Source organism: Polypterus senegalus, chromosome 11, assembly GCF_016835505.1.
Source record: "Polypterus senegalus isolate Bchr_013 chromosome 11, ASM1683550v1, whole genome shotgun sequence".
In the NCBI taxonomy this organism is placed as follows: domain Eukaryota; kingdom Metazoa; phylum Chordata; class Cladistia; order Polypteriformes; family Polypteridae; genus Polypterus; species Polypterus senegalus.
Window position 1 is genome coordinate 129119787 of NC_053164.1, and position 20515 is coordinate 129140301.

The 20515-nt window shown below is 36.8% G+C and overlaps 1 long non-coding RNA gene across 1 annotated transcript; it reads left to right on the plus strand.

The window, feature by feature from the left end:
- The first annotated feature begins 911 nt into the window (after positions 1–911).
- LOC120539812 lies at positions 912–2216 on the plus strand. The gene is made up of 3 exons (XR_005635686.1): positions 912–1176; positions 1281–1402; positions 1853–2216. It is a non-coding gene; the product is annotated as an uncharacterized LOC120539812 (long non-coding RNA).
- The last annotated feature ends 18299 nt before the right edge of the window (positions 2217–20515 follow it).

Below are 20515 nucleotides of genomic sequence, written 5' to 3' on the forward strand. Positions count from 1 at the left end.
TTTTTAAGTACAGGGGGAAAATTAACATTTGAAAAATCGGTAATGTAATAAATCAGTAAGAAAAGCAACATTGTAACAATACACGGAATGAACCAACACACAATCGTCCGTGACTGAAAACTGGCGGACCATCCTCGCGCCTTCTACTGCCAGACGGAGGGATGAGGGTGCACGGCGCGGAGTGAGGAATGGAAGGAGAGAAGAAGGACGTCCATTCAGCTCCGTCCGTCATGCTAGTCTGCTGATTTCTCGTTCAGTATGCACTGCTCGCTCATGTGCCCACCACCAACTAGTCACTTGAGTCGTTGGCTGCTTTTCTAGTATACACAGCAAAATCTTCAGTGTAGTTTGGTGTTGTTTTTTCAGTGTTAACTTTTTCTGAGTTAACAAGTGTTAATTCTGGTGTTGATTTGAGGACATCAACACTGGGAGTGTTACAGAGTGTTTAGATTGAGTGTTATTTTGGGGAGTAGGTGTACATTACACCAGCAAAGAGTGGATTTGATTTCCGGTGCTAGCTAGAACAGCACTTCCTTTTTCTTTAATGGCGGTCGTTACTGATTGCACTGCCAGATGATAGATAAATTAAGGTGAGTATGTTACTTATTTTTAACAAATTAACGACTGAAAAAACAATTGAATTTCAATCAGTACATTTTTACAATAGTAAGTATATTTCTATTTTACGCTTATACAGTAAGTGAGAGTTTTAATGTTAGAGTTTCATGCTAATATTACTACATTAAACCCCTTGATAAATGGAAATAGACTACTTGTTATTTTAGCAAATTAATGATTGAGTAGATTATGTAGGGATATTTCAGTCCAGGGTTGGGGAGAACACAGCCAGACCGGACCTGTCTGCAAGCTCAAACTCGAGTAATGCCTGAGAAGTTGGGAGATTTGGTAAGTACAAACATTCTCTTCTATTTATTTCTAGTTTAAGGAATTAAGTGTGATTGAGACATGACGGCTTTATGTTGTTTTTCTATATGCAATTTCATTAGGTGATTCAAGACTTTATTGTGCCGTTCAATACTGAAACATCTGCATGATTGCTTGGGCAGTAGGAGACAGCATTTAAGCAGAAAGTCATCAAAGAAGCAAAGTCTCTCACTTTGACAGCAGAAGTTCTAAGTTATATCAGTGCAAAAGAGAAACAACAGTCTGAAAATGGTAAGTAGTATACGTATTTTGAAATTTTAAATGACAGGGGAGGCTCTCTGTTCTACATACTAATTAATATTTCTGAGCATTGACCCCTTCTCATTTTCCATCAGACTGTAACAGCAACATTTCCTCTTTCTTGCTGCTGTTTTATTTGTTACCACCTTCTGCAGAGAGGAACAAGGCTACAATCAGTCGAACTGAGGCTGTTGACAGGCTTGTACATTTACATAAGGTAAATTTACTAATACAAGATCAATGTCTTTGTAATGTGTTGTACAGTCATAGATTTTTTTTTGGTTGATTGGTACTGAAGGAAGTTGTTCTCTTGCTTTTCACCCAAGACCAATATGTAATGTTTAATTTTTTAGTCATATTGGTGACATGTAAATTTAATATCAATTTTAACCATATCACAGTGGTCTGTACTTGTCTCTGCTTTCTAGCATATTATCTTCTTCCCTTTGAACATGACATGAATTACAAACACTTGTAAGTTGTAATTGCTGACAACCTCCATACTTACTGTGTTAACTTTTAGTTGTAGCACTTTTCATATTTTCAACCTGATAGAATGTTATTCATTGTTTGAAGTGTTTAATGTATTAAATTATTCTGTTCTGTTTTGAAATTGCTGTGTATTTATTAAATGCATCATGTGTCATTTTTTATCGTCCTGTACCAGCATTTAAGAACATTTCAGCAGGAGAGAAGGTCACCAACCATACCTACTTAGAGTAGGACAAACCAAGAAGAGGATCGACAGTTTTTATGTGGTTGTGGACAAGCAGCTCATCCCTTGTGCAGGAACCACCTCCCTGAGTGCCATTGATGAACTTTCAAAGTTCATTACGTTTTTAATGTCTCCTATGAAGAATCTCTAGCAAATGTCTAGAGCATTTTATTTAATGCTATCCGTTTTAAATGATCACCACTAGCACTTATTTATTTTTTACACAATTGCCATGCATGTTGATGAGCTCAGTGTTACAGAGCAGTGTTTGCACAAAAGGATTAATAGCAGCTGTAACCTATATGTAAATGTACAAATACATAAATTAACCCTTGTATCCTCTATAAATTGCCATTGAGACTAGGCTTTTTTATTTATTAAAATGCTTTTGGTTGAGAAACCTGATTTTTTTTTTTTTTTTTATCGGTTATGAAATATTTTGTATACAGTTTTGTATAATAAAACAAACATTTTGAAAAGTCTTAATTCTTCTTTTTTTTTATCTGGTGTATAATGTGTATACATGAAACTTTTATTAATGTGACATTAACTTCTAAATAGAGTGAGGTGCAGTAACTTAACATTGCATCTAAAATAATATAATGCCAGATATACTGTACTAACACTCACTATTAACATTTTGACACTCCACACTTGTCAGGTGTTAAAATCAACACCGTAAGAGTGATTTTTCTAACACCAGCAGAGTGTTTTGGGAATTTAGTTTACATCAACTGTATGTTCAAAACACTACTAGTGTTAAAAAATTAACTCTTACGGTGTTGATTTCAACACCTGACAAGTGTGGAAAATGTAACACTACACAAAGTGTAACTTTAACTCGATTTGGTGTGGACCTATATAAACTCTGAAGAAGAGTTCAGAGTTCAAATTAACACTCTAGGTGTGAAATTAACACTTTGGATTTTGCTGTGTATATAATCCACCAAGACACCCGACCACGGTAGTAGCGAGGTGGTAGGGGGGTGTGTACAAAGGGTTGGGACGCAACCGGTGGGAGCGTATGAGTCACACTTAGTGGGAATTCCATGGTTTGCAGCCCGAGTGGGGTTCAACGGCTTACCCACGCCGGGTAGACACACACAGCAAAATCCAAAGTGTTAATTTCACACCTAAAGTGTTAATTTTAACTCTTCTTCAGAGTTTATATAGGTCCACACCACTCTCCGAGTTGATGGGCGTGGTCCTGCGAGTTGTTGTATCCAATGGTCTTGGAGTTGGTGGGCGTGGCTCCTTCCTGCGTGTGCCATAGGTGTCTCACTTGTCGGCGGCTTAGTGAATCCACGCCCCTTCTAGCATGCTTTCCATGGTTGTCTTGCCTTAGTGAATTATATATATAGATTCTAAATGTTCAGAGAGCAGGAAGATCATGAAGTGAATGTATTCTGTGCAGCGATCGCTGCCGGCGCCTCCTCTTAGTGCAACAAGAATCACTTAACACAAAGCATTTAATGTGCTATATAAATTATGACGGGGTTTGAGAAAATCTAGTAAATTAAATATTCATTTTACGATGAAGTTTAGTTTATGATGGTCTACTTTAATGACAAATTATGAGAATAAAGTCAACATGTCGTCACACTATTACACAGTACCCAGGTACATTACACTGTATTGAAAACAAATAAAACAAGTACAACTTGGCTTGCAGTATTATCCAGTAGTATAGAAACAGTATTTACACATCTGACCTTTTAAAACTAAAGTTATCTCCAGGCGACGGACGTGACTCCTTTTTTTCGGCAAAAGTTCTTCTGTTCATCATGTTAAACTTTACTTTTAGTTCAGTTTCGGAATGCTCTCTGTCCATTTTCACCGCGCAGCATACCTATGCTACCGCCCACTATTTGGTGGTGTAACAGTGAAAAAGAGCCCTAGTGCAAAAAATCTGTGTTTAGCGGTGTAGCAGTGAAAAATGTCCCCACTTGAACAGTTTCCCGCTGCGCCACGTTCAGAACGTCGTTTATGCAATTTAAACCGGTGTGACGGTATAAGAAAAATCCATATCATAAAAAAAATAAAAAACGGTTTTCGGTATGAACCAGTATACCGCCCAGCACTAACAGTCAGAGCAGAGGGTGTAAACCAGGCTTGTGTAAATTCTAGGCAGTCTAGGCATTCAATTACAGAGTTTATAGTTTTTGTTTTATTCACTAGTTTGTAATATCTAATTTTAAAAAAAGTTTGTATTTTATTATTTTTGAGTTACCATCTATACTGTATATCAGAAAAATAAACACCATGGATGGGGGGTGAGGAATTTTTAATATATAATGAACTTTTCTTCATTTGCCTGTTATGCAAAATTGGAAAATATATATATTAAACTGAACCACAAACAACTTACAAATTGTAACCAGATGGTATCTAAATAAACTCTTAATGTGTAGATTCTCTTCACTGTTTCATCTATTTTTTCCTTGCTGTTGGAAAAGGCTGCTACATGCCTTAGTAAAGGACTACACTCTTCTGTCATCTAAAAGAAGAATACATTCTTCTTTAGAAAAGTGTGGTTTTCTTTAATGGCGCATGTCATCATGTATTTTGTATTCATCTTAGAAACAATAGGTATTAGATTTTGTGCTTATTTATACACTCTGTCATATTTGGTCATTAAACCATACTTTTGTGTTTACCTCATATTATTTTACACAACATAATTTCATCCCAGCAAAGGCCCAAAAACATGGCAATATAATGAAAATATTTGCAATCAATGGCTTTTCAATTGATTTGTGACTTTTTTTAGGCAACGTCAGGAGCAGAATTAATAAAGAAGTACTTTATACTTACTAATTTGGAAGGTGGCAGACTTAGAGGGGAGGGGATTTAAGAAACCCATGAAAAAGAAGATATCTAAGATTCACTTTTTTAACTTTGAAAATCCATCCATGCTTTGAGACAACCTTGGTTTTAATGATTCGTCTGTACATCATCTTATTGTCCATCCATCCATCCTTTTTCATATCCCCTTATTCTATTCAGGTTAAGTGGGGTTTCAACCATCAGGCATGAGCCAGTCCTTGACAAGGCACATCAACTCATATCAAACCTACAAGTGTGGTCCAGTAAACCTAACATACATCTTTTTATGTGGGATGAAAGCTGAAGTACCCTGAGACAAACCTCACATATAAGCCATGCACACTCCGTGCTGAGAGTGACTGGGCAGAGACCCAAACACAGAACTGTTGAGCTGTGAGGTAGTAATGCTAACCACTATTACCATCTCACCCTCCTTACTTACATTAAACTACTGTGCAATAACCCATACACCCATTTATCCATCCATCCATTATCCAACCCGCTATATACTGTGTGCACAATTATTAGGCAAGTGAGTATTTTGACCATATCATCATTTTTAATGCGTATATTCCAACTGCAAGCTGTATTAACTTGAATGCTTATTGGATTTAAGCACGTCAGGTGATGTGTATTTGTGTAATGAGGGAGGGTGTGGCCTAAGGAGATCAACACCCTATATCAAGGTGTGCAGAATTATTAGGCAGCTAGTTTTCCTCAGGCAAAATGGCCCAAAAAAGAGATTTAACTGACTCTGAAAAGTCAAAAATTGTAAAAAGTCTTTCAGAGGGATGCAGCACTTTTGGAATTGCTAAGATATTGGTGTGTGATCACAGAACCATCAAACATTTTGCTGCAAATAGTCAACAGGGTCGCAAGAAACGTGTTGAGAACAAAAGACGCAAATTAGCTGCCAAAGATTTGAGAAGAATCAAACGTGAAGCTACTAGGAACCCATTATCCTCCAGTACTTTCATATTCCAGAGCTGCAACCTACCTGGAGTGCCCGGAAGTACAAGGTGTTCAGTGCTCAAAGACATGGCCAAGGTAAGGAGAGCTGAAACCCAACCACCACTGAACAAGAAACATAAGTTGAAACGTCAAAACTGGGCCAAGAAATATCTGAAGACAGATTTTTTTCAAAGGTTTTATGGACCGATGAGATGAGAGTGACTCTTGATGGACCAGATGGATGGACCTGTGGATCAGTAATGGGCACAGAGCTCCACTCCAACGTGGAGGTGGGGTACTGGTATGAGCTGGTATTTTTAAAGATAAGCTAGTTGGACCTTTTTGCATTGAAGATGAACTCAAAATCAACTCCCAAACCTACTGCCAGTTTTTCAAGACACTTTCTTCAAACAGTGATACAGGAAAAAGACCATGATTTTTATGCAGGCCAATGCTCCATCACTTGCATCGAAGTTCTCCACTGCGTGGCCAGCCAGTAAAGGCCTTAAAGATGAAGGAATAATGACATGGCCCCTTCCTCATCTGACCTAAACCCTATCGAGAACTTGTGGGCACTTCTTAAACGCTAGATTTACGGGGGAGAAAAACAATACCTCTCTGAAGAGTGTCTGGGAGGCTGTAGTCACTGCTCCACAAAAAGCTGATCGTCAACAGATCAAGAAACTGACAGACTCCATGAATGGAAAGGCTTATGACTGTTATTGGAAAGAAGGGTGGCTATATTGGTCATTGATTGATTGATTTATTTTTTTTGAAATGTCAGAGATGTTTATTTGTAAATTTTGAGGTGTTTGTTTATTATTCTCACTATAACAGATGAAAATAAACAAGTGATGATGGGAAAATTTTCATTTTTCCTTTAGTTGCATAATAAATCTGCACACTAATAGTTGCATAATAATTGTGCGCACATATGTATTCCCCTGATGATGTTCACACTCACATTTCCGTTGTGAAACATTCAGGTTTCAGGTTTATTAACATTTTGGATTGACTGATAGCACTGTGTTTGTTCCATATTAAAATTAATCCTCAAAAATACAACTTGCCTAATAATTCTGCACTCCCTGTATACTAACTACAGGGTCATGGGGGTTTGCTGGAGCCAATACACACATTTATAAACTCTTAATACAGTTCAGAATGACAGGGTTGTATGAAAATATTATACACTGTGTATGCTCTCATGCACACATTTATGTAACATTATAGAATGACACAAAACTATTTTATAGTGTAGCATTAAATGAGAAAGTACAGAAAGACCCCGGACTAGTTTGCCACATTTTTTTTTTAACGTTTTTCTACCAAACAGGCCAAATCTCACTTCTTTTAAATGTCCAATAAAATTCAAATTAAATCAGCACGCCTCATATTCATTGACTTCCTGAATTGAATTTCATTCTGAGTTGAACTGGTAAGTTAAGGCTGAGCTGAAACTGACAGGAGTGCCTCTCTCTGTTGTATGATGCATATTTTCATCACTCTTTTTTTATACAGTAAGTAAAACAATAAATACCACAATATTTCTTGAATATGTAATTACCTTTGTTTCCTGATTGATATTATATAATACTTATGTTTAATAAAATAATTTTCTTCTACTTTTTAAGCTATGAATCCAATTTATATGACCTCAAGTGTTACAGGTATGTTACAGTATTTAATTTATTTTCTACAATGTTTTTCATTGATAAATTAGTAAAATCAAAATGTATCATGCATTTTTTTCTATTATAAATGAAAATGACTGTGGTTGAGTTGACTTGAGTTTAAGGAGTTTACTTAAATTTTCCCCTTTATTCTGTAAAAATCAAGATTAATGACTTGTAAGGGCCCACATGCTACTTAAAAAAACATTGATTTCCATTGCTGATAAATAATAACAATGTATAAACATATGCTACATTGGATTAATAGCCCATCAAATTATTTCTTATTATATAAAATAAACTGCCGGGGGCATATAACATTTTATTAATAAAGGTGTGCAAATAAGCAAATCTATTAGAATGAAATCTTATAAATTAACTACTATTTTTAAGCAGTGCATAAGTATGCAATAAATAATTCACCATTTTGCTGAAGTTCTTTATACTTTCAGTTTATTATTTCATTGAACAGACCGTTACACACACAGTGTAAAATATCTACTATGCTCTACATTCAATAATGTTACAATTTAATATTAGGGAAGCGTGGAGGATGATATGAATGCCTTTAAATTTGTGTTTTGGTAAATAATTTATATTTTACTAATAAATACAGTATAAATTACAGTTTTATAAATTAGAAGTTCAGTCACCGTTTCAGAAATATCCTGGATTCTTTCATTTAGAAACATCAAACAATTTTAACATGCAAAACTAAACATTAGGAATATTTTCATTCCCATGTAAGGGTACTTACTCTATAAGCTGGTGATATTAACACATCTGCTTACAAACAAAACAAAAAAGCACAAATTATACAAAATATTTTAAGATAGTGCATCTTTACAAAAAGAATAATGTGAACTAGAAAGAGTTCAACAGAAAAGAATTGCTGAGACAATGCTATTAAGGACTTTGTTTCTAAAATATTGCCACACAGTCTTAAGCAAAGTAGAAATTAAGTATGTATTTTTATTCACAGCCACACAGATAAAAAATACATACAATTTGTATTTTTAAAAAGGTGCAGTCTCAAAAGCTTTTGGGATACCCTTAAGCCTCTCCAGTCAGAGAAATCTGATGAGGCATATATGCATGTATATTTAAAAATGTTAAGTATTATTTTGAGACAATAAATGTTCACATTATATCAGAAATGTTATGCATATAACAATAGCTATTATTCATGTACCATCAGAAAAAAAAAATAAAGAAAAGGCAAAACCAAAAAATATTCTATCTATTCCTTCATTTATTGAACATTCTTTTTCCTGATACTCTAGCTTTTTCTTAGAGATGTCGAACAATCTTTATTCGGTTTGGTTTCTTGCCTTACTCCCAAGATTTGGCTTTTGCTTACTACAACCCTGAATTGGGGTAAAATTAACTTGATAATAAATCGGTGGATGGATGAGTTTGAAATTTGGATGGTGGACAAGAAATGCACCTAACGAGATTCTTAATCTATTTATCTTGTGTTACATGCACACCCAACAATACTTACCTCTAGGAACCTCAACAGTAATAGGCTGCCCATTTCTGTGAATGCAACTTACACTCATTCACCTCTTCAACGGCTTTTAGTTTTCCAACAGCATGAGGACTGTGGAAAGGGTCAATCTCCATTGTTACAGGACATTATTGTAGGTAGGAAACAGACACCTAACACTAGGTGATTTCTAATGTCTGTGAGGTAAAATCAAACTTAATTTCAGCTTAACATGTATATGCTTATTTTGCAAACAAACTAGACATACCAAACACTAGGAGTTAAATGAATGAAATCATAGAAATAGGAATACTTTAAAGCAAATGTCCACATAGCAAGCTTTATGTCAGGTGTTTTATCATAACCACTTACAAAGTTTGCAGTCACCAACTGAGTTGCTCCTGATCTTTTGCACACATAGTAAGTAGAGGCTTAAAACTGATGTCAAAAAAGTGTTTTAAAACCCTCTCTCTTATAAAGGTAGTTGTATTAAAACATACAGGGAAAATGGGATGACACAGAAAGTCACATAGCTTACAGAAATGTTAGCATGGTCTGTTGTGCTAACCCCTTACACCAACAGATTAGCAAGTGGGAGCCCAGAAACACAAGCCCATTTAAGCAAACTGACGTCATTTTGGAAGCGCATGTGAAAAGGTGTAATGCATTCTAAATGCAGATTCTATAGAATTTAACACAAAGCTGTTTTAATGCATGACTTGCTTACTCCAGAAGCAACATGAAGTTATGCACAGAGTCCTTTTGGTGGGCAGTGGAACTTCTCAGTTAAGAAAATATGTTTCTTCCCTCATGTGTTGTGAATAAATAATAATAATTCTTTGCATTTATACAGCGCGTTTCTCACTACTCAAAGCGCTCAGCAATTGCAGGTTAAGGGTCTTGCTCAAAGGCCCAACAGAGCAGAGTCCCTTTTGGCGTTTACAGGATTCAAACCAGCAACCTTCTGATTGTCAGTGCAGAGCCCTAGACTCAGAGCCACCACTCTGCCTAAATAATATCAATCCCCTTTTTTCATTCCCCAAAGTGACTCCCTGAAGATTTGAAGTACAAGCACTGGCTGTTGTGCAACCATATCGCATTATTTCAAAGTAACTGCCTTAACAATAAATTGATATTTTATTAATAGGTTTCTGTCACTGAATTGTATGCAGTACACTCTTTTCTGTTTGGTTGAGCGATTGTGCCTAGCAATGGACCGGCGTATTGTCCGCCATGTTTACTTTACACTCAGTGCTGCTACTATAATCACTGGCTTCTGTGATTCTAAACTGGGTGGATTATGGGCATGCTTAACCTGCATCATACTCACTGTCACCATACAGCTGGAGAAGGCATGTTTACGATGTTACTGACCCTCGGAAGCAACGGCTTTGGAAAAAAAACTGCATTACTTTTATAAAATAAGAGATTTTTTTTCTTTTTGAATGTAAAGAATAAACTTCCATTGTAACACAGCAATGTATTGTCACAACTTGCGGAGAAAGGACACACACGTCAGACCATTTTTACTGGGAAGCCCAATGCCTTAATTGCTGAAGGTTTCTTTACTAACTGATTTCCGATGTTTGGGTCTAAGAAAACACCACCAAAAAAAATAAATATTTGCCTATGGCCTTTCAGCAAAAATATCTGTCTCACTTCTTTCTCCTAGTTCTCCTAGTGCACCGCAAGATGCGCTCCCATGCCACGTTCACCTTTTTGGCAGCAACCACCCCTATTTTTTTAAGGAGCTTTTCCCACAATTCTCTTATCAGTGCACCGGTACGTTATACTGCCTCCTCATTAGCTCCTCTCCCACAAAGTCACGAAGATGAGATGGTCTTCAAATGCCCTGGCGTGGGGTGGCAACAGTGGTTGTACTGCTTGTTACAGATTGACTGTTTTCAAAGCAAGTGCATTTGTCAAATCATAAAGACTGTGCACCAATATGAAATATGACATACACACAAACATATATACAGTATACAGTATGTAAAAAGATGCCAGCTCATCTTTATTTTAATTGTACACTAAATTACACGTTCATATTTTAGAGCCCCGTTGTAATTTGTATATTGTCTATCACAATACTGCAAACATCAGCACAATGTTGCAAGTCAGGAAGCTTCTGTGGATGGTACTAGCAAGATAGGAAAACGCTTTTTCATTTTCTTGTGGTCATGCCATGAATAGCAACAGTTTCTTGTCCTTTCGGTCCCCTTAGTTTTTTCTCTGTCTCTCTCTCTCTAGGCATACACACTAAATCAAGGTTCCTCAAATATGCCATCTTAGTACTTCTGTTCTTTGTCTGTCTAAGATCTCTGACTATTTATAAAATGTAAAAGAAATTTTTTATATTTTTTGTCTTCTGCCTGCTTAATTTGATCTATTAGGCGGGCACAGAATGCACTATTTAAAAAATAAATCAAACCTTAGTTCATGCTAAAATACATTTGAAAATATTTGTGTTTGTTTTGTTTTTCATTTTGGTCTTTCATGGTGTATCATGCCTACTTACAGCTGTTCTTTTATTTATTTATGTTTTTTTAACAGTTTCTAATTTTAGTATTTATTTTGCTTTCTGTTCTTTAGTTTTTATTTGGTTTTAGTTTTTCACCAATTAACATTCAGTTTTTGTCACATTTAATTAGTTTTGTATTACTCACTAAAAAGTCCACATTTTGCAGGTGTTAAAACACAGTTTTCTTCATAGTTGTCAAATTTCATATTGTCATTCATGTTGTACCTCTTAACTTAATACAAATACAATTTTACTGTCTGCGACAGAACTCCATTTCCACATGAAAATGTGACAGTTTAAGGCTTAGTATAGTCAATAAATAACCAGTACACTCTGATTTTATTTGTTAACCGGCAACAGATTTAAGAAAATGTTTATTTAACTTCAAAGACATTTTAATTTTCATTTTTGAGATTTCCTTTTAAGCAGTAATATCACTGCACACATACACTCTTATTTGTGCTTAACTTCTTGTATAATACGCTACCATGGCTGTACATTTGTCTGTCCAGGATTTTAAATCACCTGTAGGTCGCAAACCGTTTCACCTATTGACCTGAAATTTGGTATACATATACTACGTAACATCTACTTTCGGGGTGATGATATTTACTACTGCTTTCATTTTTATTCTATTGTAGAATCAACTCTCGGCAGCTCACAGCAGGGCAGCCGTGCAGCACATACGTATGGGCGCCGTTCTCATTCCTTACCACCTTCGCCGTCACCCTCCCTACCTCTTCATATCTTTAATCATTCTTCAGGCAGATTGAAGACTTAAGTGCCAGCTTAAGTGAAATATTAAAGAAAATTAACTTAAGTAATTGCAACACAAAAACTTACTTAATCAGTTTTAACGTGAAAAGATGCCGACAAAAGAAGAGGAGCAGCGGGCCGCTAGGGTGGAAAAAAGAAGAGCTGCTCAGGAAGCAGCAAGCGCATCAACCTCTGGGCAAATGAATGCTAAACAGAGACAGAGAAAAAGTCTGAAACTAGGAATGCTCATGTAAAGTGTATTCACTGCACGTTAGTGTGCAGTACGCCATTACTGATTTTTAATATTTCCTGATGCTGACTATATGTCATCTACCTGTTTTGAATTTTGAAAGTGTATTTTTTTCAAATAATGTTTAATTTGGATATTCTTTGAAATGCTGTTGAAATCACTACTGAAACCGATTTGTGTTAATAACAGTAATAGCAGAAATAAAGATGAAAGTATTTCCATGCATACAGTGCACTTCTACAAGCATAATATTTACATTAAATACTTTTTTAAATACATTAAATATCTGTTATAACGACATCTCAGATCAGTCCCTTAATAAGCTATGTGCAAAACCCAGGGAACTCCCTGTGAACCTAAATTGGGAAGATGTAATTTAACAACACATGCAGGAATAAACAGATTTTGGCAATACTGAAGCATTCTAATTGAAGTTCGACTATTTGCTATCGCTACAGCTTTTGACACTGAGCTTCACGACAGTGTGACAAAACATTCCTCTGCACCACCCACGTTGAAACAGCAATAGTAAAGGACCTGATTAAAAATGGATGTTGTGGCGGACCCCGGCTGGGATGCCCCTTCGCTATGTGTTCAGGGGAACCCGTCATGGACTGTGCAATACCTCCCCCTGGATGCTAGATGGCTGCCCCCCTAGTTTGGAGTGGTGCCTCGGTTTCCTGCAGGGCTCCATGGGAATTGTAGTTGGGTGCAGCCCTGTTGGGTCCTGCAGGAGCCACCAGGGGGTGCTGCAGCTGGGACTCCTGAGCCCTTACACCCGGAAATGCAGCCAGAACTCAGCAGTCAACTACCTGGAGCACTTCCAGGTGGACTATAAAAGGGGCCAGCAATCACCACTCAATGGCCAGAGTTGGGAGGAAGGAGGATAAGGTTGCCTAGGAAGAGTGGTGGAGGAAGAAGAGTGTGGTGTGCTTTATTTGGTGTACTTGGGAGTGTGTTGTGCTTGTGGGGTTCACGGGGAAGACGTGCCCCACAGGTGAAGAAAAATAAAAAGTTTCTTTGTTTTTATACGTGCCTCCGGTGTGAGTCTGTGTCGGGTCAGGCGCTTATATAGCGCCTTTTTGTTACAATGTTTACATATAAAGTATAAAGATAACATTTTTTTATTCTAAATACTGACTGAATTTGAAGTGTGGTTGTAGCTATTCCAGCTTGACAAATATTAAATGACTCCAGTTTTCAAACTTTAGCTGTGTCTTCCAAAGTAACATGTGGAATGCTTTAACAGCCTGTCTGGTGACATTTGACAGGGAATCTGTGACTGGTGGTCAGTTATGGCCAATGAAATCCACAGAATAAGTCCCTGACAAGTGATGAGACTTTGGTATTCACACACAGTTCTATAATGAAGAACTGACTGATGGTTGAAATGAACAATAAAATCCACAGATTCCAACACCAGCAGTGAGGGGCACTTGCACATGTGCATGAATCATTGTTCATCTCTAAATGAATGTTATGACTGCACACTTTTAAATAATATTTAATAAATAAACTGTCAACTACCTGTTCATGTGCACATTTATGTACAAAGAGTAGTGAGATGAATTTCTGAATTAAAATTATGAAAACTAGTTTCGTTTTTATTTTCTCGTTTTCGTTTAGTCTCATTTTCATACATTTTTTCACTTTTATTTTTTAATTTTAGTTAACAAAATGATTATTTTTCCATTAACTACATATTTTGTTTTAGTTTTCATTAACTGGAATAACACTTCCTCTGCTAAACAGACAGCTAAACAATCTTTCTGTTTGTAGTAAAGTAAATAGGGCTTTTCATAGATACCTACCTCTCATGTCTTATGCTTGCTAAACGTGTTAGATAATGTGTATAAATAAATTGTAACAATGGAGAATGGAAATGATGCAAAGGCAACTGTACAAGAACCATGTAATGTTTGTACTAGTGACAGAAAGCTGAAGAGTCCTGGGATACCATACTAATGCCAAAGAGACAGTGACAGTGGGTAAAAATGATGGATTAGTAAGTTTGGCAGAGTGATTAGCTGGTATCAAGCAAAAATAAATAAAATCAAAAAATTGAAGAAGTATAGAGGTGCTATAACATATAGAATATTGTGGGGTACACCTGACCAAAGCAGAGATGCATCTTCTGTACCTCCTGTCCAATTCCTGACAACTTTCTTGTTGCGGGTGATTTGTACATTCAGGGATGAAAATCCATCCATTTTCTAAAGCCGCTTATCCAGAGTAGGGTTGTGGATGCCTATCTCAGCAAGCATAGGGTGCAAGGCAGAAACAATTTTTAGACAGGGTACCAGTCTATCACATGGAAGGACATCCTTTTCTACAAACATAGATTTGAAATTTGACAGGGGGGTGATTTAATTCCAATAAGTGTGTCGTCAATAAGACTAATCATACTGTACTTAGAAACCCACACATTTCACACAGTAAAATAGCTACTGTTTTGTTAACTTCCTTTGACAGCAGATCATGTTATATAATATTGCAAAAACTTAAGTTTGTTTGTTGTAGGCTAGAGGCACAAGCAGAAAAAGGTGTTCTCAGCAGTTTATTATTGCCATTGCAGCTTCTAAACAACATTCGATTATTAAACTTGCAAATTTGTAACAATTACATAAATAATTTTATGATGAGTTGGCTTTCAGGGCACTGCAAAGACTGCTAAGAGAGTAGCCTACGAAGAAAGTATTCATTCCTAGTGTATCTCCCATAAAATTCTAAATAGAAAAGGATATATCTTTGTTTTCCCTTTGCTTCTGGGGTGTATTTTTGTCCTTGCATATTGAAGAATATTTCTGTCTTAACTTTCAAGCAGCATTTTAGATCACTTGTTTTTTTCCATATCTGATCCAGATTTACTCTGTTTAGAAAAATAAGAAATGTTAAAAAATAAAAGAAAGTCCACATATACAGCCTAATTGCTATACTGTTTGTTCTCTGCAATGTCATTGCATTCTGAATGCACCCTTAGTAGCCTGCAGTAACACATAGAATCAAACGCAGCCGGTATGGACTTTATAACTCATTTTTTGCAATTTTTGTCTTTTTTATGTACAATATATTTAAGCGTTTCTGTATTTCATTTTCATTCTAAGCAGTTTAGATTAAAGTCATCCCTAAATTATTGTTATTTGGTAAGTATTTTTACTATTATAGATATGTGTATTTGCACATAAAGGAAGCGTATTATAACTTGTGCAAAAGCTGCAGGTTTGAATTGTTCACTTAACAAATAAATAGTTTCACATGGAAAATGTAATATGTTGTAATTGCTTTATATGTTGTGCAAAGTATTTTAGTGCAATGCACAAGTTATACGGTTAACCACCAAGAAGTAGCAATTAACGCAAATAGTTGATTAAATGTTGCTTGTGAAGATATTAATTCCATTTCTGCTTTCTTTTAACTTGATACCTTCGTTTTACTCCCTTTCATTATAATTCTGCTCATGAAGAAATTAACAAATTTGGTTATTTCCAAATACAAAATATTCACTTTTTATTTATGGAAAAATCTATTATGCCTAATACACAGTATGGTTATGGGCAGTTTTCTAAGGTATACAGGGTGAAGAAAAAAGGAGAGTGGACTTTTCCTAATGGTGTACCAGTACTGCTCATATCCATATTAAAGACTACTAGACAAACAATTCATTATCCAGGACACCATTGCTTCACCACCCACCCCAACCATATCTCTGAGGTTACCTCTTAACATGCATGGCTGGATTGTTCTGAAGGCACTGGAGAAAAAACATAATCCTCACGGTGCTTACAGCCTTGTTCAGATGAGAATAAGCCTTGAGGAGCATATCAAACATTACATTTTCCACCCAAGTCTTTTTCTGATAGGCAAACTGAAATGGATCCAAGTGGCCTTTCAAAAGAGGACTTATAAAGTCCACAACCAGTCTCTTAAAGGGCTTCATGATGTGGGATAAAAGGGCCACTGGTCTAAAGTCATTAGTTTAAGAGTCACCCACCTTCTTTGGAATTGGAATAATAAAGGAGGTTTTCCATAACAGTGCATTTTCAAAGCCTTAGTTACTGAACAGGTGTATTAGCCTTAGACTGAACAGGCAGCAGCGGATACCATTAAGCTGGCTGGGGTCTTATCACTAGCCATACTATCTGAAGCGATAAGACTTGCTACTGAAGTAGAGATGGTCTAGAGGATAGGTGAGTGGAAGAAGGCGGTGGTGAAAGAAGGGAAAATTTATTAAAAAATTGGTTTGGGGAGCTAATTTTGTCTACAATTCCCTCTAGCAGTTGAATAAGGCAAGAGATTTGGGAGGAAGCTTTAAGTTGTTGTACTGTGGATTGAATGAGCAAGGGAGAAATGGTGTAGACAGTAGTATCCAGAGAACTTACAGAATTTGTGTATTTACTCCTCATGTTGGCCGCAAGGAAGAGAAGAAGGAGACCTTCTAAGCATAAATGGATTAAGAGCCTTGGGTGGTACAATGGAAAACCAAATAGACTTTCTAATGTATCGAAGATCTCATCTGAAACAGATAAATAACTGTAAGATCATAAACAAGAATAGTGTGACCGGGCAGCATAAAGTGGTGATGATAGACTTGGAGATCAGAATTAGTAACAAAAGGTAAACAGAGCAAGCAGCTCCATGAATAATGTGGTGGAGTTTAAAACAGGAAGGGATTAGGAACAAGTTTAGGGTGAAACCATTGATTTAGAGCTGCTGACTAATTGTTGATAATACATGCGATTAACGTGTTAAAAATTTCTGCAATTAAAATTTTTAATGCAAACCCTAAATTTATTAAATTAATCTGGTTCATTTCACCATGCTTCACATGTTGATAATGAAGCAGCACCAAATGAATCCAAGTCTATTAACAGTGGTAGCGGGTTACCAGCACTTGATCATTTCCAATGTTGTTCCTTGATAATGAACTTTATCAGCACACACCAGTTGGATTGTCATCTGTCCCTTACAATGTGCATTATTGCATATTGGAACATAAAATACTGAGTACTGTATTGAATTAGCAAGGAACACAATTTATCCTGTATTTTCATACACATTACTTCATGTACATACTAGCTCTTCGAAGTGCAGAGAATAACATGAGAACAATTCAAATTAAACCAGTTCTACTAGCGAAGTGAATGAGTTTCATTTTCATGTTGCGGTAAGTTTGCAAGCAGACATATAATATGCACTTACAGACGTTGTGTATAAGCATCATCCTTGCCATTACGCTGCATTCACATATTGACGATCTTCTTCTTTTTTCAGCTTCTCCCGTTAGGGGTTGCCACAGTGGATCATCAATCTGCATATGAGTCTGGCAAAATTTTACACTGGATGCCCTTCCTGACATAACCCTCCCCATTTATCTGGGCATGGAACTGGCAATAAATAAATAAATAAAGCAGTCACATTAAGCAGTATATCCGAATGTCCAGTAGAAAGACACTATTTGCAGTGTACAAATTGTCTATGGTGACGTTTGCTAATCCAAGTCCACCTGTAGAAGAGGATGTCGAGGTATGGGTCTGAGTGTGAGACAGAATGTCAGTGGGTCAGCCCTGTCCCTGGCAATGAATACATTTGCTAACAAGCTTTTCCTGTCACCCATGAAGAGTTATACAACCTGAATTAGCACATTGCAGCTGCTACCCATGTCCAAGCAGCTAAAGAGGAGATAACACAGACTGGAATCACTTAATTCCTTATACCACACTCAGACTTCTCTGTGTTCCTCCAAAACATTCATAGTATGTTGTTGTTGTTTAATTACTTGTGTATTACCTGCTGTAGACTACATTATAACTTACATTAGCCTTCATTACTGTATACTATAACCAATAACATTATGCAATAATCAGTTAAAATTTATCATACTAATATTTCCATCCATTTCTGCTGAAGGTTAAGAGAGACTTATTTTAGATTTCATAAATGATCTATGACAATATGCAATTTAGAACAATTAAAACCCTATCAGTCTATCCTGTATGATCCATAACCATTATACATATTTAAAAGTTTTTCAATCTATCCTTTGCTATTTAAAAGCCTAATCTATACTTTTTCAATCTAATTAATGACTACTGTCCAGGTAACATCTGCATGGTTGACTCGTGTGTATCACACAGTTAAGCATAACCTGAGCTATAACAGTGCCTATTGTGCACAAAAGCTGAAACATGGTTTAATTTTTCTGTTTTTTTTAATGTTTAATTGTTTTAGTAATTGTTAGTTTTTTGGTGTGTTGTCTGGCAACATAGCAGTTCAAAACATAAATATTGGTTTTCCCATTGTAACAGACAGCTAGGATTGTTACCTGGCCGGGATGCCTCCATAGTGGAAGGAACAGAGGAAGGAGCTTGAACGGAGCAATACCTTCCCCAGAACAACAGAGGGCAGCCCCCCCTACTTGCTACAGTGCCACGGAGCAGGAATGCTCAACCCTGCAGTGGCCAAAGCCAGGGGGCCTATGGAGAACGGCTGAGCTCTCCTCTGCAGGGCTGCTGCCACACCAGGAAGTGCAGCTGGAAGGAGACTGTAAAAGGGGTCAGCTGTCACAACTCAGGGAGCCAGAGTCAGGGGACGAAGCTTGCAAGGAGGAGTGGAGGCGAAGAAGAGAAAGGAGAGAGAGAGAGAGTGTATTGTGCTTGGTGCTATACTGTACCGTCCCACTGTGTGGAATGAGTCAAAATCATTCCCCACAGTTGAATAAAGGTGTGTTGGACTTTGGCTCAGTGTTTGCTGTGTCCGGGCTTTGGTGAGCTGTACACCCCCTGGAGGGTGTTTTGTGATCATTGGGTGCTATATCTGTTGCACAAAACTGTTTTAATAAACTAGGTATAATAATTTAATAGGCATAGGGAAGTGATTATTAAAACTGTTTTGTATTAGAAATTAATCAGAGTTATTTCTGCATTACACAAAAATATAAGTATGCTTGAAGGAAATATAATAAATTGCAAAATATGTGCAGTTAGTTTTGATACAAAATTTTAATTGCACAAATAATCAAGATTAATTTTTTTTAATTAAACAGCAGAGGTGCAGTCATTTGAGAGTGTGGAGGAATGGTGAGAGAAGAATAACAAAGTTTTGTTGAGAGTAGATAAAGAAGTGTTACATTAGAAGACAGGAGGGAGACCACCTGGGGACAAAGAGATGTGGCGGTGGAACAGAGAGTTGCAGGATGTCATAAAGACTAAGCCAGAGGCAAAGAAGACATGGTACCAATCATGAGGGAGGAAGACATAGATATGTATAGGTAGACAAACAAGGAGGGAAAGACACTGACTTTGAAGGAGGTTTATGAAAAACTGCAGACAAAAGAGGGGGGACAGAAAGGTTTTCAGAATAGCAATGGATGGGAACAAGGCTGAGATAATCAGATAAAGCAGATGACAGATGAACAAGATGTTGTCTTGAGTGTGCACAATAGGATCAAGTGTAGATGAAAAGGGTACTTTAAAAAGCTGTTGAATGAAGAAAATCCAAAAGTAATATTTGGGATTGGAGTCCCAAATGATGAGCTAATACCAATACTAAGGAGGGAAAAAGTAATTGAGGGGCTGAAAAGAATGAAGAATTAACTTGAAATAACAGTAGAAGTCTGGAAGAGTTTAGTGGAAGAAGGAGTAGATGTGTTGTGGGATCAAATGCAGAAGATGTATAAAAAGGAGAAAATACCAGAGGAGTGGAGAAACAGTATGATTGTAGCCATTTAGATTGTTTCCATTGTGGAAACTATAGATGGATAAAGCTGATGCCACACACTATGGTAAAGTGAATAAGGGTCTGTGGTAGAGCATGTTTGTTTTTTTAAATAAAATCAGTCAGTTAGCGTAGATCACATGAGTGTTGGTGTGTGAGAGAAAAGCCGCTTGGCTGCGGCAATTTGATAATTGCAGTTAAGGGGCTCACAAGTGGTTAATGCAGCTGTCTCTCATCAGCACTCTGTGGATAATTTGTCATACATGCACACAATGGGGATAAAGGGATGAGAAGAGGTGAGTGAGAACAAGAAAAGAAAAAAGAGCAAGGAGAGAATGGAGATAGAATTGAGTAATGACAGAAAGTTGGAGGTGAAATTGTGAAGGTTAGGGTCACGGTAGAGCAGGTGCAGAAGAGAGGAGGCTTGGTGGTGAAG